General features: G+C 43.4%; 1 protein-coding gene across 1 annotated transcript in view; it reads right to left on the bottom strand.

The window, feature by feature from the left end:
• Positions 1 to 23,220: 23,220 nt before the first annotated feature.
• HSPB8 (heat shock protein family B (small) member 8) overlaps positions 23,221 to 27,864 on the bottom strand; it is a 41,278-nt gene continuing 36,634 nt past the window's right edge. The window contains exon 4 of the mRNA XM_025402261.1: positions 23,221 to 23,631. The gene's annotated coding sequence lies outside the window, so the exon portion shown is untranslated. The remainder of the gene's footprint in view (positions 23,632 to 27,864) is intronic.

Here is a 27,864-nt window from a genome sequence, read left to right as displayed (position 1 = left end):
AACAAAACAGCACTTGGATCCATACCTGTATGAAATGCAAAAATTAACTCAAAATGGATCATAGCTCTACATGCAAAACTTAAAACTATAAAATTCCTAGAATAGTAATTCTTAATGGGGGCAATTTGACACCCCCTACCCCATAGCTCAGGAAATATGTGGCAATGTCTAGAGATATTTTTGGTTGTCATAAGTGGAGTGGGCATGCTAGAGGCATCCAGTGGGTAGAGGCCAGAGGCACTGCTAAACATTTTATAATGTATATAATGACCCCAACAGCAAAGAATTATCTAAAGTAATGTGTCAAGAGTACCAAGGTTGAGAAACTGTTCTAGAAAAAAATATAGAAGAAAACTTTTGTGATCCTGGCAAACATTTCTTAGATCTGACACCAAAAGTACAATCTATAAAAGAACAAATTGACAAATTAAATTTCATTAAAATTAAAACGTTTTGCTCTTCAAAGACATTGTGAAGACAAGCCAAGGGCTGGAAGACAATATTTGCAAATTATACATCTGACAAAGGATCTGTATCTAGAATATGTAAAGAACTCTCAAAACCCAATAAGTAAATGAATAACCCAGTTAAAAACTGGGCAAAATATTTGAACAGATAATTCACCAAAGAAGCTATAAAGATGACAAATAGGTACATCAACATGTGCTCGATCTCCTTAGTCATTAGGAAAATGCAAACTAAAACAATAATGAGATACCACTACACACCTATTTTAGAATGGCTAAAATTAAAAAGACTTATCATATTGAGTGCTGGCAAGGATGTGGAAGAACTGAAACTCTTTTTTCTTTTATTGAGACTGCCTCACTCTGTTACCCAGGCTGGAGTGCAGTGGCATGATCACAGCTCACTGGAGCCTCAACCTCCCAGGCTCAAGCCATCCTCCCACCTCAGCCTCCTGAGTAGCTGGAACTAGAGGCACGCACCACTGCACCTGGCTAATTTCTTTTTTTTTTTTTTTAATTTTTAGTAGAGATAGGGTTTCACCATGTTTCCCAGGCTACTCTTGAACTCCTGGGCTCATGCAATCTGCCCTCCTTGGCCTCCCAAAGTGCTGGGATTACAGGCATGAGCCACCGTGCCCAGCTGGGAGAAATGACACTCTTACATGTTGCTGGTAGAAATGCAATATTGTAGAACTATTTTGGAAACCACTTTGACATTTCTTTAAAAAGGTAAACTAGGCCAGGTGCAGTGGTTCATGCCTGTAATCCCAGCACTTTGGGAGGCCAAGGCCGGCAGATCACCTGAGGTCAGGAGTTTGAGACCAGCCTGGTCAACATGGTGAAACACTGCCTCTACTAAAAATACATAAATTAGCTGGGTATGGTGGCACGCACCTGTAATCCCAGCTACTCGGGGAGCTAAGGCAGGGGAATAGCTTGAACCTTGGAGGCAGAGGTTGCAGTGAGCCGAGATTGTGCGCCATGGCACTCCAGCCTTGGCAACACAGCAAGACTCTGTCTCAAAAAAAAAAAAAAAAAAAAAAAAAAANNCCCGCCTTCCTTCCTTCCTTCCTTCCTTCCTTCCTTCCTTCCTTCCTTCCTTTCTTTCTTTTTTGAGACGGAGTCTCCCTCTGGAGTGCAGTGGCATGATCTCGACTCACTGCAACCTCCGCCTCCCGGGTTCAAGTGATTCTCCTGCCTCAGCCTCTGGAGTAGCTGTGACTACAGGCTCCCGCCACCACGCCCAGCTAATTTTTGTATTTTTAGTAGAGGGGGTTCACCACGTTAGCCAGGCTGGTTTTGAACTCCTGACCTCAAGTGATCCGCCTGCCTCGGCCTCCCAAAGTGCTGGGATTACAGGCGTGAGCCGCCCTGCCGGGGACTCCTGAACTTCATCCCTCCAGGTTCAAATCCAGAGGAAAGATAGAGCACCTTTTCCCCAATGCGCCTCTTAAAACTCTGAATTCTCTCTGATTGGATCAGCTTAGTTGCGTGTCTGTGAATGCACCAATGGCTGCACCTGGGGCACTGTGATGCTCTGATTGGCTCAGGCCTGGGTATGACGCCTGAGAGCAGGAAAGGAGCAGATTCCTAAACAAAAATCAAGAAGGGTATTGGATACTGTGGCAATTGTGAGCATGCACCTCTCAGATCTCTGCTGCAGGGAGCATGATGGATCTAGGGCATCAGCTGCTGTGCTCTGAAATCCATCATTGTGTTTATGCAACGGCCACACGTCCCCAGGGGCTGCTTCCAGTCGGTGGCTGAGTGCAACAGGAATACTAAGGCAGTCCAATTCTGGGGAGACACGACTCCCCTGACAGGCGACTTTGGCTCAAGGACTCCCTACTGGCCTTGCTGAACAACCTTGCATTGCAGTCCAACATCCCTCTACCCACTCTTCTTTCTCGCTCTCTACCCCTCACTTGGTATTAGAACTGCATCGGGGTGGTGAATGTCCCAGCTCCCCTCTCCCCGTGGCTCCCTTCCCATTTTCCTTCACAAGCATTTTCCCCCACAAGCATTTTCCCCTAATAAACTTCTTGCATGTTTAACCTCATTTGGGCATCTGCTTCTTGAAAGACCCAACTTAACACAAATACTGGAAAGGCAACTAGCAAATCTCTAACTCTCATAGAAAGTTCTAGGGTTTGCCAGATAAGTTCTTACCCCATATCTTATTTGACTTGTGACTTTGGTTAGAGGAACTTCTAGGGATGAAAGCCTTGAAGTTGATGTAATAATATTGACTTATTGGTTAATAACTCTGCCTTCTGTTTGCCAAGCACTCAATGACTTACAAAGCACTTTAAGTTACATAACTTCAACTGGTCTTCACAAAAACTCAGTGAAGCAGGTGGAGCTATTTTTTGATGTTAGTCATAAGGAGACTGAGAGTCAGAGAGGTTAAAATAAGTTCTTTAAAATCCCTGGATTCATGTCACCGCTGTACCTAAAATTTTTTCAGTGGTTTTCCATTTCCTTCAAGATAAAGATCAAACCATTAATGTAACGAGAAAGGGACCCATGGTTTGGCCCTGGAAACACTGTTCAATGTTCAATGTTCTGATAAGGCCATGCACTATTTGGCCTCAAAGGCTTTGCATATGCTCTTTCCACTTCCTGAAACACCCTTTCCGTACTCTCTTTTGGACATCAACCACTCCTTCTGCTCTCCTCCTATAAGAAGCTATTCTTTTGAGATTGAGTCACCTGCTTCTTTGGGCCCCAAACCCCCTATTCTTATCCATTTCATAGCACATTGCAAACTATATTGTAATTTATACTGTAACTGCTTGTTCTCACAGCAACCCATGAAGAAAGATTCTCATCAGTTTCCAGATGAAGAAACAGAATTAGGAAAGTGGAGTGTATTAGTCAGAATGCTCCAGAGAAACATAACCAATTGAGAGAAAAAGATTCATTAATTTATTACAAAGAATTCGCTCCCGTGATTACGGAGGCCAAGAAGTTCCAAGACCTTGGCAAGCCGGAGACCCAAGAAAGCGGAAGCATAGTTCCAGCCTGAGTCCAAATGTTTGAGAACCAGGAGGGGTGGGGGAGTAAGTTCCAGTCTGAAAGCCAGCATGCTTGAGACTCAAGAAGAGCCTGTGTTTCAGTTCAAGTTCAAAGCCAGAAAAGATTGATAGCCCAGCTCAGGCAGTCATGGAGAAGTTCCCTCTTACTCAGCCTTTTCGTTCTATTCAGGTCCTCAGTTTTTGGATTGGGTTGGATTGGATTGGTCCAATTGATTGGATGAGACTTACCCATATTAGAGAGTGTACTCTACTCAATCTGCCAATGAAAATGCTATTCTCAGGCAGGGCGCAGTGGCTCATGCCTGTAATCCTAGCACTTTGGGAGGCCAAGGCAGGCAGATTGCCTGAGCTCAGGAGTTTGAGACAAGCCTGGGCACCATGGTGAAACCCTGTCTCTACTAAAATACAAAAAATTAGCTGGGCATGGTGGCACGTGCCTGTAATCCCAGCTACTCGGGAGGCTGAGGCGCAGGAATTGCTTGAACCCAGGAGGCAGAGGTTGCAGTGAGCCGAGATCATGACACTGCACTCCAGCCTGGGTGACCGAGCAAGACTCCGTCTCCAAAAATAAAATAAAAATAAATAAATAAATAAAATGTTAATCTTATCCAGAAATATCTTCACAGGTCCATTAAGAATAATATTAGGCCAAATGTCTAAGTACCCCATGGATCAGTCAAGTTGACACACAAAATTACCCATCACATGGATTAACTACCCAAGATTGCATGATAGCGTTTGCAGCTAGGCTAGAGAATAAACTCTGCCTCCAAAGCCCTTTTTACACAGCCATGTCACTGTCTTTACGGACAGGGCAGCTATGGGGTGGTGGTACCTACATATGCATCAGGAGTTTCTGTACTTCTTGAAGACATTTGATGTGTCAGGCTCTATGTTTGGCATTTTATTTGCATCCCTGTGTCTCTGTATTGTCATAATCTCCAGGCATATGAACATTTGTTGAGTACAGAAATCCCCATGTGCTAGAGAGGATAACCTCCTTATTATGGATTATCACGGATTTATATTTACGGATTTGAACCCAGAACTATCTGACTTCACAGCCAAGACTCCTTACATTGCATTGCCCTTCTCGAAAAGGACAGTTTTGTTGTCCCAACCTCTTTATCACTCTCCAGAAACATGCCTTCCTGGAACTTGACTCTAGTCCTCTAGGGCTGGGCAGGACCTGGGAGCAGGCTGAGAAATCTGGAATCTCAGCTCCCCCAGGAGCACTCCTGGCAAGGAGGCATCGTCCCCTTGCCAGAGCAGACTTGCCCAGCTTAGCAAGCTCTACAGGGCACTGCTGAGCAGACCCTGGGTGCAGGAGCCCGGCCAAGCACCTCAAAGGTCTGCTGGCCTCTGATCTAGCCTCTTCTACTGCAGTGTTTCTCCAGATGTACAGGGGATTGCTGGGCCTGCGGTTCTAAGTAGTAGCTTTGTTGAGGGGATTTGTGTTTTTTCTCTTCCTTTCTCTCTTTAAATCTTAGCAGCATCTGCTCCTCCATCCGTGGCAGGTTCCGAGTGTCTCAGATAGACGTCAATATTGACAGAAGAGGCCCCTGGGCCCAGCAGGGAATGCTGTTTCAGAAGAGTAGCTGAACAAGCTCATTAGGGGGACTTCTTAGCACCCTTTGGCAGCCCCAATTACTTGGTTCTGAGCAACATGAATATTGATCAGCTGGGATGAGGGAGTTCATCTGGATTAGGTTTTTTTTTTTTTTTCTTTTTCAGAGGAAGTATAGAGGAGGGTTTTAAGGTCACAAGTTCTGGAGTCAGAAAGACCTGGCTTCCCATCTTGCCTCTGCCCTTGGCTACCCATGTGACCTTGGGAAAGGGCACTCACCATGCTGAACCTCAGTTTCCTTATCTGTAAAAGGGACATCATGATACTATGTACTGCAAAAGCTTGCTGTTGAGAATCACATGACTTAATGCATTTAGCACAGGGCCAGGTACACAGCAAGTGCTCAGTAAATGTACCAGTCCCTGTTGTCTCGTCAGGAAATGGCCACGTGCAGAGGAACTGGTCTCTTTCCTAAGATTGAGGAAGCCTTTCCCAAAAAGCTCCCGGCAGAGTTGGGTGACGTGTTCACTCCTAAGCCCATCGATGGCTAGGGGACTAGAACTGTCACTGTCCTGGGTCCGTGTTTTCATTAACCGGAATTAGGTCATGGGACCAGCTCCTGGTTGGCATTAAATCAAAGATTACCAAGCATGCGAGGAAGTAGGAAAACATGACTCCTAAGGAGGAGGACAATCAATCCATTGAAACCAGCTTAGAACAGACACAGATGTTAGAATTAACTGACAAGGACATTAAAACAGTTATTCTAACTGTATTCCATAGGTTTAAAGCAATGTTCTGTAGAACTATAGAAGACATAGAAAATGCCCAATTGAACTTCTAGAGATGAAGACTACAATGTGTGAGGTGAAAACTACGCAGAAGTGTATTAACAGCAGATTAGATATTCCAAAGAAAAAATGAGTAAACCCTCAAAGACTTAGCAATAGAAACTATCCAAAGTGTAACACACAAAGAAAACATATTTTTTAAATGAACAGAGCATCATTGAGATGTGGGACAACTTCAAGCAGTCTATTAATAAAATATGTGTAACTGAAGTCACCAAGGGAGAGGAGACAGACGTGGGATCAAAAAAATATTTAGCTGGGCACAGTGGTTGATGCCTGTAATCTCAGCACTTTGGGGGACCAAGGCAGGAGGATGGTTTGAGACCAGCAGTTTGAGACCAGCCTGAGTGACACAGCAAGATGAGACATCATCTATACAAAAACATGTTTTTTGTAATTAGCCAAGTGTGATGGCACATGCCTGTAGTCCCAGCTACTCGGGGTGCTGAGGTAGGAGGATGACTTGAGCCCAGGGGGTTGAGACTGCAGTGAGCTATGACTGCACCACTGTACTCCAGCCTGGTGACAGAGCAAGACCCAAGACTCTGTCAAAAGTAAAAATAAGAGATAAAAAATTAAGAAAGAATGGCTAGAATGGCTGAAAATTCCCATATTAGATAAAAATCTTTGGCATCCGGTAGAGCCTGGTTTAAGCCATGGCTATGCTGTTTACCACCTCTGTGAACTTGGGGACGTTACTCACCTGCTCTGGTCTTTATTGGTAAATCAGGGGAAACAAGACTAACATCATAGGATTACTGTGAGGAGATGCTGCTTATAAAACACTTGGCACACTGTCTGGTGCATGGTGAGCCCCGACACAGGTCTGTTGTTATTTTTATTAGAGTTTTTTCCAGCTTTGGCCTTCTGTGGTTTGCAGAGATTCCAATGTTCACCCTTTGGTTTATTAAATAATCACTAACCTTTATCGAGTGCTTGTAGTACCCCAGATTCTGTGCTAATTCTTTATTTGTATTAACTTATTAAGTCCTTAAACCAACCCTTTGAGGAGTGTATAACATTTTATACCTGTCCCCATTTTATAGATGAGAAAACTGAGGCACATAGGGTTAAATAGATGGTCCGAGGTCATCGCTGATAACTGCAGCGCTGGGATTTGAAGCACTGAGCTCTGCTGACTCCTGAGAAGGTATCTGATTATATCTAGTTCAGTCTTACTGTTTTATAGCTCATGAAACTGAGGCCCAGAGAGACTGAGTGGTTCGCAAAGAGATTACACAGCAGGTCAGTGGCAGAGCCAGGGCTAGAACCTGATGCCAAGCTCTTTTCATTTTCCTGCAGCACCCCTCTAACAGCTGAGATTTCCAAGGCTTTTTGGGCAATGTGTTTGTCAACATCTGCAACAAATTTCCAGAACTCAGGCCAGAGCCCTGGGTAAAGCCTCCTTTTTTGTCTCCTCTTTTTATCTCCCAGTGCAGGTGAGCAGCTTGCTTCAGTCCTGTTCTCTCCAGCCAGCTCCTAAGAACTCTGATGGAATTATTCATGCAAACATCTTACTCCCAGGGCCATTGGAATTCAAAGGAGCTGCTGGGAACAGACAATGCTTAACCCAAAGGGGTGAATTTCTAGTGGCAGGATTTGCTACATTTGTACTGGAAATGTTTCCTGGTGGCAGTGGAATCTCACTGGCACCCCTAAAGCACACTAACCATTTTTTCCTCTTGCTTTATTCATTTGTTTATTCAATCAACTTGCTGAACCAGGGACCTTGCTTGGTGATAGCAATACAAAAGTAAAAATGGGTAAGGCATTGTCTCTGCCCTTGGGGAAGACATAGAAGTGAATGGATGACTACAATTGCTGTGATAAGTGTTATGACACAGGCATGGAATAGAATGCATATCTCACTATCTGGGCCCATCAGGGCAGGCTTCCTGGAGGAGGTGACATGAGTTGAGTATTGAAAGACTAATACCATGTCACCTCTTTCCACTAGAAGGTGAGCTCCACGAGAGTGGTTTGTGTGTTTCGTTTACCACTGGATTCCCAGTTGTCAGAACAATGCCAAGCATTGTAGGTGCTCAATAAATATTTACTGAATGAATGCATAGAAAAAAAAAAAAAGATCTGGGAAGGGGTTCCAGGCAGAAGGAACAGCATGTGCAAAGGCACAGAGGAGCAAAAGGGCACAGCACATTTAAGAATGGTAGGAAGCTCACTGTGGCTTTAGCATAGGGTACACGATGGGTGATAAATGAGCCAAGGCCGAGGATAAGAATATGAAAGTCCTTCCTTGAGCCTTAGGCTTAGTTTGGACTTGGCTCTAATAGCAATGGGAAGTTATATACCAGTTCCAAGCAGCGTCATGGCATGAGTAGCCTTGTGCTTTAAGAAGATTATCCTGTCTGTTACGTGGACAAGAAAAAGAGGGTGAGCCAGAGACGAGGGGCTGGGTGCCGAGAGCAGCATCAGTTCAACGAGTTTGTACAAGGACCCCTAGCGAGAAAGCCAGGCTTGACTGAGGGGGCATAGGGTGGGGTGGCTATGGAGGCTTGAGGGAAATCTGTCCCCTGATTCATCTTCCCTGGCCTCCTGCTGGCAGGCATGTGGTCATGCAGAAAGCCCATTACCATCTCACCAGGAGAAGCTTTCCCTTGTTAAAATTCTGGGCCATGGTGTCTTGTATTAAAGCTGATATTAAGCCATAAAATGTAATATGTTATGACACCATAAAATGCAACGTAATTGCTATAAAACCATAAAATGTAATGTAACAGGCGCAATGTCCATTATGCAGCGTCACAGTCTAAAACAGTTAAGCTTCCGCTCTGCGTTTAGACAAACAAACAATTCCTATTCATTGCTACCTCTGGAGAAAGGTATAGGAAAATCATCCTGGATGAGCATGAATTGTAACACAAACAGCCAGGGAGAATGCAGTGTGGTGTGGAGGAACCGCCCCCGGCTTTGTAGTTAGACAGAACCCATGCTCCAATTCTGATGCAATGATGTCTAGATCGGGTTCCCAAACAACACAGCCAAAGACAAGGATTCAGACTAGATTGCTCCTGAAGTCCCATTAGTCTAACTCCTCCTTCTGCCTGAACATGTTTCTCTCACCTTCTCCTGGAAGGTAAGAACTGGTGGGCTCTTATGCCTCCACATCAATGAGACATTAGCTCAGGGTGTCCCCTGCGAAGGGACGTGACCTTCTGGGTGACTGTGAGCAAGGCGTGCAGGTGTGACCTGTTAGCAGCCACCATTTGCAGTGGTTCAGTGACGGGTGCACTTGCTAAGGGAGTGAGGGTGAGAAAGGGGTGGCACCGAGAGTATCTGCAACAAATAACTTAAAGCTGTGTCACTGTAGCCAAAGGACTTTCCCCTCTAAGCCTGAATTTTCTCATTGTAAATGCAGATAATGCTACCTGTAAGATGTTTATATAAATTAAATGACATCAAAAGAAGTCTTGTGTTGTCCCAAATCTACAGAAAACACTTGAACATACAGATATTCTCTCATAAATATATTCACACACAGCATTGCACACATACTCAATGTATTAAAAAATGACAGGATATATATATAAAATAGGAAACACCAGTGCATATATGTACAGAATTAAGCTTGCATTTAGAAATGAAGATGCATATAAATGTGCATATAGAAATTATGCTGGGCATATAATAAAGCTGTACTAACCAAATAATATAACTCGAGGCAGAGAGAGAGGCCGGGACTCCCCTGGCTTGTCATGCTAACAGCATGGCTGAGTGGTGGGCTTACTTGTATTGAACTTGCTCCATCTGGAAGCCAAGCTACAGTAAAGGCAGCATGTGGTGAGTCGCAAGCACTTGTGAGCAGTGCCAGAGACAATGTGCAGATGTGTAGTGAGGGACCAATGTCATCTGCTACAGGGAGACGAGAGGGACACAGAGTGAGCTAGAGAGAGGTGGTGATGGGGAACTGACAAGTCTAGAATAAAGGTCTCACGCCTTTTAGATAGCTGGGGAACAAGCTAAACAAAGGAGAGTAGCCACTCCCATCTACCTGCCCTGGGGAGACTGTACAAGTGGAAATGCATGGCTTAAACTTAAGGAAAAGGACCATCGCGTACGTTAATTTGGATTCAGAATATGTGCTCAACTAAATCAAGGGAAGGCTTTTCGATCGAGTACCGTATATCCCTCTGTTTGGACTCTTAATAGTGTAATATGTTGATGCCGGTTTTTCACTTAGGATTAGATTCTGCTGCAAGTTATGGAGACACAGAAATATGGGCTAGCACAAGTAGTTTATTCTTTTCCATGAAAAAGAAGCCAGAGGCAGAACAGTTCAAACTCAAAGTTCTAGAGGGGACAGAAAGGAATGTAAATGAGGGGACTGAGTAGGGGTGGGAAGCAGAGGGCACAAGTCCCATCAAAAGGCACATCAGTTCTCCATCTTTACACAGTTGTTGCCATGGGGGAAGTCGGCTCAGTGTTGCTTGAGCTATTGATTTTTGTTGAGACGGGTTCTTGCTCTGTCACAGAGGCTGGAGTCCAGTGGTGTAATCATGACTCACTGCAATCTCCGCCTGCCAGGCTCAAGCTGTTCTCCCACCTCAGCCCCCTGAGTAGCTGATGCTACAGGCATGTGCCACCACACTCAGTTAATTTTTGTGTCTTTTGTAGAGACGGGATCTTGCCATATTGCCCAGGTTTGTCTCGAACTCTTGGACTGAAGCGTTCCACCCACCTCAGCCTCCCAAAGTGCTGAAACTGCAGGTGTGAGACACCTCACCTGGCCCAATTTTATAGAGAAAAGTTTAAAACCTAGATTTTGTATGTGAAATTTGACTTCTAAATGTTACAACTAATTCAAACATTTAAAAGCCCTCTGGACCAAGGATAACCTATAAGTAGTACATATTTGATCCAGGGCTGCCAATATGAGATCCACTGCCAGTTCTTATGACAACTGATCTCATAAGAACTATAGAAATGCCTAGGTGTGCACACATGTGCATAGATCACTAGGCGAGTACATCAATGTTGTGGTTGAGTGCAGGACATTCTTATTGAGCTATTTCCAAGTGGTGGGTGCATTCTGAATTCCGGGAATTCAACAGTGAACAATCATGTTAATTTGCGAGTTGAGTTGAAATCCTGTCCTCTGGGAGATTTTTAGGCTGTTTATCAGGTCAAAGAAGCAGAACCAGTGTGAGTGATATAAGGGGTTTATGATGGGGTTGGGCCTTACGCGACTGTGCCAGTGGGTGGCGCTGCTTATGTAAGCCTATTGCCCTGCATTGGATGCGGAACCTTGATTCAGCAGAGCTGTGCATTGGTAAGTGATTATGGACATGAAATGGGAGAGAGCAAGAACAACATGGAACCCAGGAGGATGAGCTGGAACACACCAAGGAAAACTGGAACCTGCCTCTGTCCCTCCCTGGGATCTGTCAGTCTCTCAGCGCCTCCAGACTTCTAACCTTAGTGATGCCGTGAGCTTTGGAAGGTCCATGGAGCTGCACCCAAATCTGGTCCAAACGTTAGAAAAAGTAAAAGAGGAGTTGGGCAGGAGGTGGAGGAGCCCTAGCCCTGCCTGCTGTCTGCAATCTCCCAACAAGACGAGCCACCAAACCCATGACAATGTGTGTGAGATGCAGCAGAACCTCGGCTCGTGTTGACCCCTGGAGCATAAACACAACTGCTGCTTCACACCCACTTTCCAAAGCTCACCCAAGTTGGCTGGCCAACTTTAACACAGAACACTGCAGGGAAGGGAATTTGGGGAAATGCTTTCAATTTAACTAAGATGACACAATGCAAGGCCTCTGTGGCCAGGGAAGACACAGTGAACTAGGGAGTGGCTGTACAGTTGGTGGGAGTTCCGAACGGGGAAGGGAGGCACTGGTGGGTGCTTACACAGCAGGAACAGGTACCATCTAGGGGCTCAGGACAGAAGAAGTGATGCCCACGCTGAGGGGTGAAGAGGGGTTCGTCAGGTGAGGTGAGTGTGACCGGAGAAAAGAAAATAGTGTGTGGAAGTGATGGGGCAGGGAGGGGAGAGGAGGAAGGGGGAGGAAGAGGAAGAGGAAGAAGAAGAAATAGAAGGAGGAGGACAAGGAGGAGGAGGGAGAGGAGGGAAGGGGATAGAGAGGAGGAAGAAGAAGAAATGAGGAGGAAGAAAGAGGAGGAGAATGAGAAGAAGGAAGATGACAAGGAGAAGGAGGGGAAGGAGAGGCGGGGAGAGGCAGGTGAGATAAAGGAACGGAGTTAACGGAGTCAAAAAAAAAATGCAAAGACAGTGTCAGAGGGAGGGACAGAGTGGTTGGAGAGAAGTAAGAAATTTAAGAAGAGCCTATGTTTAGAAGATAGAATGGTGTCAGATGGGCTAGAGAAATAAGCAGGGACCAATGAAATATGAACACACACCCACAGAGAACGAGATCAACACCCTGACATTAACATATATAGACAATCCAGACTTGCATGCACTTAACAACTCATTCAGTCAACACACAATATGCATACACATCTATCCATACGGGACACAAGAAACCACATATAATCAATTCCTCACTGATTCTCCCTGACTCCCTCCACACCCCAGGGAGGCAGCAGAATGGGTTAATTCTGATCAGATCACCTGAGCAGGGCCTTGGAGGACATTCTCCAAGATCCCATGAAGCTTTGTCCCTATGCACTTCCTTGGAGGTGTGAACACTCAGCCGGCCACACCTATCCCATGAGTAGGTAGTCCTATTAGATGTCTCATCTTGTTCAGGGGAGAAATATGACCCCTTCTGTCACGAGGGCAAAGCCTGACTGTACCACACCTGTGCTTGGCTTCTCAGGTCATCCAGAGCAGGCCTTGTTTCTGATGCATTTTACAAGCTGCTTCATATTGTTATTAATGAACAGGACAGACCATAAAAGCGGGGAGGAAATGAGCCAGCATAACATTCCCACTGTGAATTTTGGTGAGAAACCCAAAGAATCAACCAGTGGAAAGGATACAGAGCCATGGTCTTGGGAAGTGTTCTTGAAGGCCAGGGTTTGAAGGCAGGAAAGAACAGAATGGACAACTAGAGACCTTCCAGCATGACTCAGCTCTCTGTGTGTCTGTGTGTGCCTGAGTGTGTGTCTTTAAGAAGGAACCATGTGGATGCATATATAGGGGTGCCTGTCATATAAATATTTGAGTCTGAGTGAATGGGAGAAGGCATCATCTAAAACCCCAGGAGCAAATGCTAAGGTTTGGTCAGGCTAGAGGAAAATATGTGTCCCCTCCTCCACTTCTGCTTCTTGAGAGTATTTTTAGGGACAGAGGAAGTGCTGAAAAGCTTACCGTAAAGCAAATGAGAGGAAAACTGTTGTTATCAAAGTTTCTGCTATTAGGTTGGTGCAAATGTAATTGAGGTTTTTGCCATTAGTTTCAATAATTCTTCATGTCAAGATGTTGACCTGGGTTCAGTGCACCGCCAAATCTTTTGAGCAATGCAAAGGAAGTTCCTGGAGTTTGTCCGTGACAGAGATTCAGAAAATATTCATTTGCTTAATAAAATGAAATAAAATTTTGCGGATGTCCCCAGGCTCTGGGAAGCTGGAGAAATATGTGTATCAGAGAAGTAAAAGACAGTCTGAAAAGTCCCCTGCAGGGTTTGGTTAAGGAGCTTTAAGGATAGGGGTGATGAGTATTACATTGTAGGTTGTTTCCTATTCTACACTATGCTGTAATTCACTTCTGATGTTGCTAAACCTTCCATAACATTCTGTGTATTAGTTGAGGTAAAGGTTAAGCTGCTGTAACAAATAATGCCAAAATACAGTGGATTATAGGAGACAGATATTTATTTCTCATTCATGAGATGGTCCTGAGGTGAACAGCCTAGGAGTATATTAGACTTTGCTCCACACCTTCACACAGGGACGCAGCTTCCTTCCATTGTCCTCATCTGCATGGCTCAGCTGCATGCAGGCACATTCCTGTGCCTTTGTATAAAGGGGCAGGGGGCAAAAGAACACGACCCACCATTTTTTTCAAACAAGTGAGGCAGTGTTGCACACGTCTCTTTTGTTTGTATTCTATTGGTTAGAACTTAGTCACATGATTCGACCTTGCCCCAGGGGAGGCTAGGAAATGTAGTCCCCTGTTGAGCAACAACTGTTCAGTTATCACTATGGAAGAAAGAGAGAATGGAATTTGTTAGAAAACTGGCGATATTTATTGTGGTCTTGGACCTGGTCTCTCACATGGATTATTGTAATAATCTGTCAATTGTACCCTTGCTCTAATCCAGCAATGTCCAACCTTTTGGCTTCCCTGAGCCATATTGGAACAAAAGGAATTGTCTTGGGCCACACATAAAACATACTAACACTAACGATAGCTGATGAGCAAAACAAAACAAAAAAAATAGAAATCCAAAGAAAATCTCATAATGTTTTAAGGAAGTTTACGAATTTGAGTTGAGCTGCATTCAAAGCTGTCCTGGGCCTGGGCTGCATGTGGCCAACGGGCTGTGGGTTGGACAAATTTGCAGTCTAATCAGTGTATTCTGAAAATAATACTGCTGCTAAAATGTGATTATCTCCTCAGAACTCCCCAGTGGCCTCTGGTGTGCTCTTGGAGTAAAAGCCAATGTCTTTGGAATGGCTTACCAAGCCCCACAGGACCCCACCCACCACTCAGTTCTAATCTCATCCCCTCCCACTCACCTCCTTGCTCATTCCCTCCAGCCACGCTGTCTTGTTTGCCTTCTTCAAACATGTCAGGTATCTACCTACCTCAGGGCTTTTGCACTGTGAAACCTTCTTCCTGAAGCACTCTTTCTCAGTTAGCCGTCATTTCCTCACCTTCAAGTCTTTATTCAAATGCCACCTTCTTGTCCAGGCCTTCTCTGACCCCAACCAATTAAAAAGGCAACTCTATCCCCTGATGCTCTCTGACTTCCTTCCCCTTTCTCCATAGTACGTATTACCAACATATATACATATACATACGTATACATGTTTATATATGTATACATGTTTATACATGTATATAATTTTAATGTAATAATCATAGTCAATAAATTACATCAGATATTCAACCCTTTATTATAATATAGACTTTGTGTTAGATGATTTTGCCCAACTATAGGCTAAGTGAATCTTCTGAGCACATTGAAGTTAGGCTAGGCTAAGCTAGGATGTTCAGTAAGTTAGGTGTATTTATGCGGTGTTTTTTGTTTTTGTTTTGAGATGGATTCTCGTTCTTGTTGCCCAGCTTGCAGTGCGGTGGCATGATATCAACTCACTGCAACCTCCGCCTCCTGGGATCAAGCGATTCTCCTGCCTCAGCCCCCAAGTAGTTGGGATTATAGACACCCACCACCACACCTGGCTAATTTTTGTATTTTTAGTAGAGATGGGGTTTCACCATGTTGGCCAGGCTGGTCTTGAACTCCTGACCTCAGGTGATCTGCCAGCCTTAGCCTCCCAAAGTGCTGGGATTACAGACGTGAGCCACTGTGCCCAGCCTATTTATGCGTTTTTGACTTGCAATATGTTCAACTTATGATGGATTTATTGAGACGTAACCCCATTGTAAATCAAGGATCATCTGTGTATATGTGTGTGTGCCTGGGTGCATGTGTGTGTATGTGTATATGACTTATTGTTCTTCTCCTCCATTAGAGGGTAAGCTTCATAAGAGTAGGGGTTTCTGTTGGATCTCCGTGCGTGCATGTGCGTACGTACACGTGTATGTGACATATATGTGTATGTATACAAACTGTTAATCTCCTAATGACAGTAGTCTGTCCTATATAGTTATATATCAAGCAAAGATTATAATAAAGCACAAAGGAGAATGTTATGGAATTTTATCTCTGAAGTTTGTTTTTTTAGCATGGTAATGTATTACATTTAATTAATAAAACATCAAATGTATGACTCAATAACACAAATACTATGAAGATAGAGGTAAATCATCCATCCAGCAGTTGGTAGTAAAAGGCAAAGGAGAATATGGAGTTATTATGCCCTGGATAAGTGCTACAATAGAGATAACTAGAAAAGAAGATGGCAACACTGATATATCCAGTAAATAAGGAAACTGGAGGTGAGAGTCAGTGGCTAGAGATAAACATGTGGGAGCCATCGGGTTATAGGTGATATTTTGTGGAAATAAGAATGAGTGAAATCTCTGAAGAATACCCAGTAAATACTGAATCTTGTGTTAGCTGACTGCACATGCCTGGTATTTCAGATACTAGATTATCTGTGATTATAAAAAGAAGTTTCTCCCCTAGCAGACCCATATATGCAAATATTGTAGATGTGTATTTTATTTTTAATGTATGCTTTCTTAGTTTTTTTGTGCATTAATAACTATTAAGAGATAAGAGATACTGCTAATGACGAACTCTGTCCTCGGTCCAAAAAGGGATGCAAAATGAATAAACAGACTCAAATCTCTGGGGCTCACTTTTTGGTAGAGGAAGACAGGCAACAAAATACATGAAAAAATAGTAAATAAGATCATTTCAGAAGGTGATACATGCTATGTGGACAATATCTTGGCATGAGTCATTGATGAATGACGTTGGGGGAGGGGGACTTCTTTAGATGGAGTTTCAGGAACAGCCTCTCGGAAGAGGTTGCATTTGAGTGGAGACTTGAGTACAAGAAGGAGCCAGCTGTGCAAAGTGCTGAGAACGTAGTATTTCAGGCAGAGGAAATAGCAGGTGCAAAGTCCCCGAGGCATCAATGGGATTGGGGTATTCAAGGAACTGAAAGAAAAGCAGCCTCAAACACAGAGAGCAGCAGTGACTGTAGTAGAGATGAGCGTGGGAAGAAGGCAGGGACTAGGTCACTGAGAGCTTCCCCATCCCCTTCAGTAGCCTTTAATCATGTGTGGCCATCGAGCATTTAAAATGCATGGAGTCTCGGCTAGACACAGTGACTCATGCCTGTAATACTAGCAGTTTGGGAGGCCGAGGTGGGCAGATTACCTGAGGTCGGGAGTTCGAGACCAGCTGACCAACATGGAGAGACCCCGTTTCTACTAAAAATACAAAATTAGCCGGGCGTGGTGGCACATGTCTGTAATCCCAGCTACTCCAGAGGCTGAGGCAGGAGAATCGCTTGAATCTGGGAGGCGGAGGTTGCAGTGAGCCCAGATCGCACCACTGCACTCCAGCCTGGGCGACAGAATGAGACTCTGTCTCAAAAAAAAAAAAGAGATGCATGGAGTCCCAATTGAGATGTGCTGTAATTGTAAATGTGCACCAGATTGCACAGACCTAGAATGAAAAATAAAGAATGTAAAATATTCATATTTTAAATTGAACACATTTTAAAATGATAGTATGTTTGATTTCAGGGTTAAACAAAATATATATTTATATATAAATATATATATATAAAATAAAACATATTATTGAAGTTAATTTCACCTTTTTTTTTTTTTTTTTTTTTTACTTTCTTTCTTTTTTTTTTGAGATGGAGTCTGGCTCTGTCCCCCAGGCTGGAGTGCAGTGGTGTGATCTCCGGCTCCGCCTTCCGGGTTCACGCCATTCTCCTGCCTCAGCCTCCCGAGTAGCTGGGACTACAGGCGCCCGCCACCGCGCCCGGCTAATTTTTTGTATTTTTAGTAGAGACAGGGTTTCACCGTGGTCTCGATCTCCTGACCTCGTGATCCGCCTGCCTCGGCCTCCCAAAGTGCTGGGACTACAGGCGTAAGCCACCGCGCCCGGCTATTTTTTTTACTTTCTAAATGTGCTACCGACCTATGTGTATTGCTATTAGGCAGCCTTGACCTGGAGTCCTACAATCCTCAAGAGCAGTCTGAATTTTATTCCAAGTGCAGTGGGAAGCCATCAGATGATTTTAAACGGAGAAGTAAGACACTTGGATCTGTGCCTAAAAGAATCGCTCTGCTGTTGGGTTCCTGAGAAGCGGACTCTGAGACAGAGATCATTTTGCGGGAAGTTTACTGGGCGGTGCTCTTGGGATCCACACTTGTGGAAGGTCAGTGAAAGAAGCAGCATTGAGCAGAAGGAAGTCGGGCTGCGATGCATCGCAAGGAAGGGCTCAGCCAATGCCACGGGGAGCTTAGAGCCTGGGATGGCCCTTCAGAGTTATCCCAAAATAAGCAAGGGCCTTTCTACTTCTGCCATCACCAGTCTCTATACAACCTGTCTTGGAAAGAGAATGTGACCTTGGAAAGGGCAGCTTGGGAAATTAGTTATTCATGCTTGAAGGAAGATTTGGTCAATGCATCCATCATCCACTACTGGTGTCATTCTATGAATTAAGGAAAGAGGGGCTCAGAGTGGAAGCAGAGAGACAAGTTAGAAAGATCTAGCAAGGGATGACCCTCAAGGTGGGGGGACCCTAGTGGGCAAAGATGCAGAGGTGGGATTATACAAGAAATCGTGAGAGAATATGAAGAGCCAGACGTCACTGGAGGGAGAAGAGTACAAATGAGGGTTTAGGGGTTTTGCTGTTAGCTGGAGACAAGACACCCTACTCAGGGAATGGAAGACTCTTTGCTCCCCACACTTGAGGACTGGTTCTTTAAGATCCAAAGGAGAAGCCAACCAAACAAAAGCATTCTTGGCTACCAAGTATTCCTGACCAGTCCTCGGCTCTCTGACAAGCTGTGTCACAATATTGATCCAGTGATTAAATTTCATGCCGAACTGACTCAAGTCTTAAATAATGTCCCTGTTAGAGAGCTACTATCTGAGAGGCTGACTCCGCATGCCTGGTGTTTCATTAGTGCCTCAAGAGGCAGATGAGAGCCAAGGAAGTGAAAGGAGGTTGTGGTCTCCGCACTTTGTATTCTGCAAGAGGGGCTCTTGCTTGGGTAACGGAAAAGGCGCTGGATTGAGGTTCTAAAAACTGAGCTTCCAGACATGAGTAGCAAGTCACTTTGTGACTTTGGGCAAGGTATTTCCTTTCTGAGCCTTTGCCACCCCAAACACAAGCCGGTTTGGCAGGGAGGAGGGGTGGACTCCATGGTCCTGGAAGATTCACAACATCTACTCTTTATGGAGGGCTTCTGATGTGCTAAGCACTTTACATGAATTATCTCCTTTAATTCCTACCAGAATCCTTTGAGGTGAGCATTATTATGCCCATTTTATAACTGAGGAAACTGAACCTCAGAGAGGTTAAGTAATTTGCTCCAGGTAACACAGCTACTAAATGTTGGAAGCATTTAAATGCCAGCAGTGGAGCCTACAGTATTTTAGATTTCTTATATTTTTAACCATACAACTTGGGGGGAGATTATCTATCCATGGTTATATACAGTTAGATCTGCAACCCCAGCAGAGTCGGTCTGACTCCCAGCTTCTCTCCTAACCTCTGGCTGTCTTGATCTTGGGCTGGCATCGAGTGTGAGGCTCTGTAGAACTGACTTTGGCATTACCTCAAGAGAACCAGAGTTTGGGGCAGGCGTAGGGGGACGAGTCTTGATCCTGACGAGACTGCAAAAGCTTTATTGACACATCTCATCCTGGCAAAAAGCCAGCTCTCATCCTGCCTCAGGGGCCTTTCAGCCTCCATTCCTTGCATTCTCTGCAGTAGAGACAGCCAGTCCTGGGGCTCAGACACGCAGCCAAGGCAAATTCTATCTCCTCCTTCCCAGCACAGCGAGGTATGGTGGGCAGCGGAGGGGCATCCCTGAGCACATTCTCACCTGCTGTGGGAAATAAAACAAACATAAGAAGCCAAGTGGTTGCCTGCGAACCTGGCTGGGCTTCCAGTGTTGGTCAGGGTGCAGGAGGAAGGGCACTGGTGCTTTATGTGGGTAGTGGAACTCCATACCTCTGTGCAGGAAAGTTTATATATTTTTACTGAATCTCTTAAAAATGTGCATGCCTTGTTGAGGATGCTCTCACCTAATTGAATAGGAATAGATTTGCATGGAAACAAGACTAGAAGTTTCACCACTAAATGGTGATTGTTTCTGTGCAGTGGGGTTTAAAAGATAGATATCCATATATAGTTTAATTCCTATTTATAGATGTATATATTTGTATTTAATGAATAGACCATTTTTGAGCAGTTTTAGGTTTATGAAAAACTTGAGCAGCAAATACAGAGCTTCCACTCCCCATCCCAAACCCCTCCCCACCCAGTTTCCCCATGCATTAATGTGGTACATTTATTACAATGGATGAATCAACATTGGGACATTATTATCAACTAAAGCCTGTAGTTTACATTTGGATTCACTCTCAGAGTTATATTCTGTGGGTCTGGACAAATGTATAAGGATGTGTATCCCCCATTATATCATACAAAGTAGTTTCTTTGCCTTAAAGATCCTTGTCATGAATTATTTGCCTACAATGTCCAGAAGAGTTTTTCCGATGTTATCTTCTAGAGTCTTTATAGTTTCAGGTCTTAGATTTAAGTCTTTGATACACCATGGAATACTACTTATCCATATAAAGGAAAAAGAATGTCTTTTTTAGCAACTTAGATGGAGCTGGAGACCATTATCCTAAGTGAAGTAACGCGGGAATAGAAAACCAAACGTCGTATGTTCTCACTTATAAGTGGGAGCTAAGCTCTAAGGATGCAAAGACATACAGAATGATATAATGGATTTTGGGGACTCAGGGCAGGGGAGGAGGGTGAGGGATAAAAGACTACGTATTGCGTACAGTGCACACTGTTTGGGTGTTGGGTGCACTAAAATCTCAGAAATTACCACTAAAGAACTTGTCATGTAACCAAAAACCACTCGCACCCTCAAAAACTATTGAAATAAAATAAAACTAGAAAAAAAGTCCTTGTGCTCTACTTATTCATCCCTTTCTCCCTGCAACTCCTGGCAACCCCTGATCGTTTTACTGTCCCCATAGTTTTGTCTTTTCCAGAATGTCGTGTATTATAATTAGAATCATGTAACGTTTACAGATTGGCTCCTTTCTCTTAGCAATATAGATTTAAGGTTCCTGCATGTCTTTTGATGAATCAATAACTCATTTCTTTTTAGCCCTGAATAATATTCCATTGTCTGGATGTACCACAACTTACTTATCTATTCACCTGTTAAAAGACATCTTAATTGCTTCTAACTTTTGGCAATTATATACTGTCTCTCACTAAGTTTTCCTCCAGAATTAAAACAGACGGCTGTTTCTTGGGTTTGTGTTTAGGGATCACGCTGAGTTATATCTATTGTGTGCTCTCTCTGTCTTTCTCTGTCTTTCCTTTGTCTATCTAAATATTTATATGTAGGCTGCGCATGGTAGCTCACATCTCTAATACCAGCACTTTGGGAGACCGAGGTGGGAGGATAACCTAAGCCTAGGCATTCAAGACCAGCCTGGGAAACATAACGAGATCCTCTCTCAGCTTAAAAAAGTAAAAATTAGCTGGGCGTGGTAGCACGTGCCTGGAGTCCCAGTTACTTGGGAGGCTGAGGCAGGAGGATTGCTTGAGCCCAGGAGATTGAGGCTGCAGTGAGCCGTGATCGCACCACTGCATCTCAGTCTGGGCGACAGAGTGAGACCCTGTCTCTAAAAAAAATGAAAATAAGTAAATAGTTGTATGTAACTGTATCTGTAGATTCTAGAACCACTCTCAATGTGGCCAAGAGGCCCTCTCTCTGCAAGTGGGAAATGGCATCAGCTGAGAGTTGGACAGACGTATTTGTCTTATCTCCTGCCTGTCATGGGGCACACATTTACCAGGTGGAAGAAGGAAGCATAATTGCCCACATATTTGTACTGATATTGCTCCCTTTTTTATCTTAACTTTTTGAAGCTTCCCTAATGACATTTCATCAATTTTAATATGCACAATTTTTCTAATTTTCACATCCCTGAAATTGAGACGTATTTTACAATTTGCTCTCAGCCAGCCAGCAGGCCTGATGTAGTTTCGTTCCCTGCGCCCAAGCAAACTTGGTCCTAGCTGCTCACATTGTCATCACTTCAACTGAGTTATGCACATTGCAAGTACTTCACATGTTGATTTTAATTTCCACTTAAAATGTCTTCAAAAAGATTGCACTGATAAGATGTGGCACTGAAATGGAAAGCCTGTGTATATACAGAAAGTTCCCCAAACAGAGCAGTGGTGTGGAAATTTGATATTAGTGAATCACATTCTTGTGTTTGGGGAATGATTCTAGTTTCATATTTTCCTGCAAAGCAACAATCAAATCTTTGCTGAACCCCTAAAAAGGAAGAAACCACAAGTGGATGAAGTTATGTTACATTATGTCACCAAAACATGTGCAAAAGGGTTTCTTTCTACACACTGAGCCAGGCAACTAGAGGCAATCCCTTGGAACAGATGAAAACAATTTCAAATGAGGAATGCTATGATCAATCAATGCATGGCATTGGACTAGAAGGCGTTGGGTCATAGTTTAATTGAAAGAGCTTTTAATTTTTTTCTTAATTTTACATAAAATAATAGTGCATCTTAAAGTTGATGATGTTTTACACTTAGTGAAAGACAGTTGAATTCAAGTTAGTTAAATCTATGTGATGCAACTCCAATTTAATGATCAATTAACTCTCATAGTATAATGTTGATGTGTCATTGATATGGTTTGGCTGTGTCCTCACCCAAATCTTATCTTGAATTGTAGCTCCCATAATCCCCAAGTGTTGTGGGAAGGACCCAATGGGAGGTAATTGAATCATGGGGGCAGGTTTTCCTGTGCTGTTCTCGTGATAGCGAATAAGTCTCATGAAATTTGATAGTTTTATAAAGGGCAGTTCCCCTGCACATGCTCTCTTACCTGCCACCATGTAAGACATGCCTTTGCTCCCCTTTGTCTTCCACTATGATTGTGAGGCCTCCCCAGCCACATGGAACTGTGAGTCCATTAAACCTCCTTTCCTTTATAAATTACCCAGTCTCGGATATGTCTTTATTAGCATCACTAATTAGTGATGCTAATAATTAGTTAATTAACAGACTAATACAGCTGTTATGTTTTTAAAAACTTCTGACTTTTCAGAGATGTTTCCCAACAATGAAAAAGGAAAGGGAGAAATGAAACCTCTCCATTTTGATGGTGATATATATATGTGTATATAAAAATATGTGTGTGTATATATATGTGTGTGTATATATGTATTTTACGGGCATGAAACAATGCAGTACCAGCAAAACTATGTATATCTATTTATTTGGAAATACTAGTTCTAGGAATTTATGCTAAGAAAGCAAGCATGAATGAGTACAGATATTTAGCTGCCAGGATGTTTATCTCAGCTTGGTTTATAAGAATGAAAACTTAGAAACAATCTAAAGGTACATCAATAGGAGTGTTCTTAAATAAATTATAAGACATCCATACAACAGAATTTTATAGTAGGCAGCCATTAAACATTAACTCAGTCTATATTTATTAGCAAGGAAAGACACTCATGATACGTACTAGCAAAGAGGAGGAAATACACCAAGTTTGATACCATTTCTGTAAAATAATATTAAAAACAGTACTCTCTGTATGTTGGTGCATGTGAAAGTTGATGGGAAAAAAGCAATGAAAGTGTAATAGTTATAGCCTTCTCTGAAAGGAGGAATGTGAATGATTTTCATTTTCTTCTGGGTTTTCTGGTTTTCCTGTAACAAAATGTTTTATGTAGTTAAAAATAATAGAATTAAGGAGGGGAAAAAAAGGAATTGATATAGATCCTGTCAGACAAAAATGAGAAAAAGATGGCAGTGTAGGCTTCCTCTGTGGTATTTCTTCAGATGTCCACAGCCTCCTACTCCAGTAATGATTTTGTCTGCGGAAAAAAAAAATAATCCTAATCACACTACTAATAAAAACCTTGTGCTGGCAAATATTTTTAGTACAATAAACTGAGACAGCAGTAAGCCTCCGGTGTCTGTTTGCGTTTGTGTGGGAAGTCAGGGAGGGTTTTGCCAAGTTTGTAAATATTTGCTGCTTGGGTGAATCTTTCTTTTGCCTTTACTCTCTCTCCCCTTTAGGAGTGAGGAGGCTTTTGTTTTCACCGCTAGCAGTTTCTCTCTCAGTGGGGTGTGGATAGTAGAATTCAGAGCAGGGAGGTGGGGGAACTGGAAATGACCCTGACTGAGTGTTTGTGTCCCACCAAAATTCAACTGCTAATGTGGCTGTGTTTGGAGATGGGACCTCTAAGGAAGTCAGTGAGATTAGATGAAGTCATGAGTGTCAGGCCCTGATCCAACGGGATTAGTAAGCTTATAAGAAGAGGCTCTGTCAATCTCTCTCTCTCTCTCTCTCTCTCTCTCTCTCTCTCCCTCTGACAGCAAGAAGGTGGCTGTCTGCAAGTCAGGAAGGGAGCCCTCACCAGAAGCTGAACTTACCAGTACCTTGATCTTGGACTTTCAGCTCCAGAAATGTGAGAAAATAAATTTCTGTTGTGTTTAAGCCAAACCATTTGGAGTATTTTGTTATGGCAGCCAGAACTGACTAATACAGACTCCCTCCATAATGAGGGGCTCTGAGCTTCCCACATGCTACACAACAATGAGAAGCCCCCCTTATGTGTTGTCTGACCTGAAGAAGGGAATCAGATGGACCTGGGTTCAAATCCTACCTCTGTCGCTGCCTGGCTGTGTGACCTTGGAAAGTCCCTTCACATCTCTGAGCTTCAGTTTTGTCATCTTTCCAATAGTGGAAACAGTTGCCTATTTCCCTCCTCAGGAGATGGTGAGAATTAAATGAAGTAATGCATCTGCACGCAACCTGACTGATCACTCCCCTGCTTAAAAATCTCTTTGGATGAGGCCACATTACATAGATGAAAGAATGCCTACACAGGGCTTGGTGCACAGTAGGGGCTCACAATATATCAGTTTTCTCATTTCTAAGGATTCATTCATTCATTCATTTACTCATTACTCATCAAATAATTGTCTTTTAGTGCCTCACTTTTCTCATCTGTCAAATGGGGGCACTAAAAGATATTTGATTGAACCATAGGAAATTGCTAATATTGGGCTGTTTTAACCTACAAAAAAGTGGCAGTTTCCTAAAGTGTGACCTAATACCACCTGGGTATTGTGATAATGATTAAAAGAGTTAAGCTTTATGAGTTCAGATTTGTAAAATGTTTAGCACGTAGTAACAGTGCAAAAAAAATTACATAAACCCAAATGATGGCTCTAATAATGATGATGGCAATGCTGCTGCTGCTGCTGACTTATTGTATACAAGTTATGAGCTATTCCCCACGAGTATGATGGGAACAGAGTGCCATTTTATTCTTCAAGAAACTTACAGTCTAAAGGGCCAGGTGCAGTGGATCATGCCTGTAATCCCAGCACTTTGGGAGGCCGAGGAGGGCAGACCATTTGAGGTCGGGAGTTCGAGACCAGCCTGGTCAACATGTGAAACCCTTTTTCTACAAAGAAATACAAAAATTAGCCTGGCGTTGTGGTGCACGCCTGTATATCCAGCTACTCAGGAGGCTGAGGCACAAGAATTGCTTGAACCCAGGAGGTGGAGATTGCAGAGCTGAGACTGTGCCACTGCACCCCAGCCTGGGCAACAGAGAGAGACTCTGTCTAAAAAAAAGAAAAAGAAAAAGAAAAAGAAAGAAAGAAACTTACAGTCTAGTAAGGGAGGGAAGTAGGTGTGGATGATCCAGTGACAGGTGCATTGATGGTTATGCAGTCTGTCTTGGGAGACCCGGGTATTAGAGAAGACAGCCAGAAGAAACAGAGTGCTAAAGGTAGGAGCATTGGCCACCTGAAGAAAACTGAGGACCGGCCATAATGTTGCAGGCAGAAAGAAGCACACATATGAACAGCTGCAAGACAGAGCATCAGATGTCTCCTAGGTAACCCATGTCTGTTGTGGCTGTCTCTCTCTGAGGTGCTGTTCTCACCTGGCTCAAAGACAGAGGTCATCATTTCTGAATCACAGTCCAAGATGTTTGAACCCTCGACCCCTGTGTGCCCCTCTGAGCCCCACCCTGATTCCTTGCCCAAGTCTCCCTCTTAGTTCCAAGCGCATTCCTGCATATGTGATTGAGTGTTCTTTGCTAACACTGGTCTCCTTGCCTGTGGTGTCATCTCGTTCCTGCCACCCTACTTCTAAGCTCACACAAGCCTGTATTCCTCTTGCCTCATAAGGACTATCATAAGGTCTGTGTGTCTGTATCACTCAACGGACAAGTATGTTCGTGTATTCCCTACCAGAAACTGTCTTTTTCTCCATTATACCCCCAGCAACTTGCAAAGTGCCTGGCACCTAGGATGTACTCCTTAAGTGTCTGTTGCAGAATGAATAAATGAATGAAGATGAATGAACAACATACATTGAGGGCCTGGCATGTAACAACCCCAGACTCTTGGACCTACTGAAATAATCTAATCTAGTAATTCTCAAACGTATTGATCTCTGAACACTTGAGACTCTTAAAAATTACTGAAGACCCCAAAGAATGTGTTTGTATAGATATAGCTATCATTATTTACTACTTTAGAAATTAAAACTGACACATTTTAAAAATATTTATCTATAAATCCATTTAAAAACAATAGGCAACCCATGTGATGTTAACAAAAATATCATATTTTTATGAAAAATAACTATATGTTCAAAAAAACCGAGAGGAAGTACATGGCTTTACATTTTTGCAAATCTGTCAGATGTTCAACATTCAATGATGAATGGATTCTCATTGCTGCTCCTGCCTTCATTCTATTGTGATATCACTGGTCATGTCGACTGTGCAAAATTCGTCTGTCTACTCATGACAGTATGAGAGTGAAAAAGGCAAATAGCACCTTAGTAGTGTTACAAAAAATAGTTTTGATCTCGTGGACCCCCTGAAAGTATAGTGGGAGCCCTCTGGAAGCCTTGAATCTCTCTTTGAGAAGGATGGCTCTAGTCTGCCTTTACCATTTTAAATTTTACAGAGAAGGAAACCAAAGACTAGAGACATGAAGGGATTTCCCTAAAACGAGAAGCAAATTTCTCAGATAACAACAATAATGACAATGAGAGCTATCATGCATTGAGCTCTTACTATGTGCCAGGCACTATGCTCAGCACTTTAAGTGCTGATCTTATGAAATCCTTGATGCAATTATCTAGAGTTGGAACTATTTTCACCTTGGTTGACAGAAGAAGCTAAAGCTCAGAGAGATTATGTCAGTTGCCTAAGATCACACAGCCAGTCAGCAGTAGAAAAAGGATTTAAACTCGGAGTTATGTGTTTGAGTTTTGACTCTTAGTCCATGATCCACATTCCTGGAGCATAAAAACATACTTGAGGGCTGGGTGCGGTGGCTCACGCCTGTAATCCCAGCACTTTTGGAGGCTGAGATGGGTAGATCATTTGAGGTCAGGAGTTCCAGACCAACCTGGCCAACATGGTGAAACCCCATCTCTGCTAAAAACACAAAAAGTTAGCTGGGCATGGTGGTGGGTGCCTGTAATCCCAGCTACTCAGGAGGCTGAGGCAGGAGAATCGCTTGAATCCGGGAGGCAGAGGCTGCAGTAAGCCGAGATAGCGCCACTGCACTGCAGCCTAGGCAACAGAGTGAGACTCCGTCTTGAAAAGAAAAAATACATACTTGTGTGTGGAAGCTAATAAAGAGGACAGGGTCCTCTTAAAATGTGGGTGGCCTTCAGTGCTCAGAGAGAGGAGGGGTGCTCCAGAGAGTTGGAGTAGAGCTGGAGAGTTAGGGCTTTGGCCAAAGTTGAACGCAAAGGAAGTTGGAGGTGAATCTTTGTGGACCTCCCCCCAGACCACACGGGGGCACTCTGTCTGCCCCAGCAGTTCACAGTCAATTTGGCCAATTTATCAAAAATCAACTCCATGATCAGCGGTTCCCTAAAATATCAAGATGCTTGAAATCAATCGATCCGATCGGTCAAATTTTCCGGTTTTCCAAAAGCGTATTTTAAGGAAAACTCTTATCGAATGTAATTACTGAAGATGAACATCCTGCCCTTGAACATAGTCAATGACTACATTCTCATAATACGCTCTTTTAATCAGTTCAATGGTAATTCTCAATGA

The sequence above is a fragment of the Theropithecus gelada genome, chromosome 11, assembly GCF_003255815.1.
Source record: "Theropithecus gelada isolate Dixy chromosome 11, Tgel_1.0, whole genome shotgun sequence".
Taxonomy (NCBI): Eukaryota; Metazoa; Chordata; class Mammalia; order Primates; family Cercopithecidae; genus Theropithecus; species Theropithecus gelada.
This window is presented reverse-complemented; position numbering and strand designations above follow the sequence as displayed.